The sequence below is a fragment of the Chiloscyllium plagiosum genome, chromosome 10, assembly GCF_004010195.1.
Source record: "Chiloscyllium plagiosum isolate BGI_BamShark_2017 chromosome 10, ASM401019v2, whole genome shotgun sequence".
Taxonomy (NCBI): domain Eukaryota; kingdom Metazoa; phylum Chordata; class Chondrichthyes; order Orectolobiformes; family Hemiscylliidae; genus Chiloscyllium; species Chiloscyllium plagiosum.
In genome coordinates, this window is record NC_057719.1 from 242211 (window position 1) to 243183 (window position 973).

The window sequence follows — 973 nt, forward strand, 5'->3', positions numbered from 1 at the left end:
TCCGAAAGCTAGTGTGCTTCCAATTAAACCTGTTGGACTATAACCTGGTGTTGTGTGATTTTTAACTTTGGACACTAAAATAGGCAGTATTGTGGGCAGTAAGGAAGGTTCTCAGGAATTGCAGCAGGACCTTGGTCAGCTGGGGAAGTGGGCTGAGAAATGGTGGGTGGAGCTTAATATAGATAAGTGTGAGGTCTTGCATTTTGGAAAGTCAAATCAAGGTAGTAGTTTCATGGTGAATGGTAGGGCCTTAAGGAGTGTAGTGGAACAGAGGGATCGGAAAGATGTTGCGAAACCTGAAAGGGTTCAGAAAAGATTTACAAGGATGTTGCCAGGGTTGGAATTATAGGGAAAGGTTGAATAGGCTAGGGCTGTTTTTCCTGCAGTGTTGGAGGCTGAGGAGTGACAGTATAGAGGTTTATAAAATCATGAGGGGCATGGGGTCAGGGAGTTCAGAACTAGAAGACATAGGTTTAGGGTGAGAGGGGAAAGATATAAAAGAGACCTAAGGGGCAACTTTTTCACGCAGAAGGTGGTACATGTATGGAATGAGCTGCCAAAGAAAGTGGTGGAGACTGGTACAATTGCAACATTTAAAAGGCATCTGGATGGGTATATGAATAGGAAGGATTTGGAGGGATATGGGCCAGGTGCTGGCAGGTGGGACTAGATTGGGTTGGGATATCTGGTCAGCATGGACAAGTTGGACCGAAGGGTCTGTTTCTGTGCTGTACATTTCTATGACTCTATGACCTTGGAGTTCAGGTTCACAGGCTCTGAAAGTGGAGTCACAGTGAAGAAGGCTTTTGGCACACTGGTCTTCATCATTCAGGGCACTGAATACAGAAGTTGGGAAGTTATATTGCAGTTATAGAGGACGTTGGTGAGGCTGCACTTGGGAGTATTGTGTTCAGTTTTGGTCACTTTGCTATAGGAAGCGTGTTATTAAACTGGAAAGAGTGCAGAGGAAATT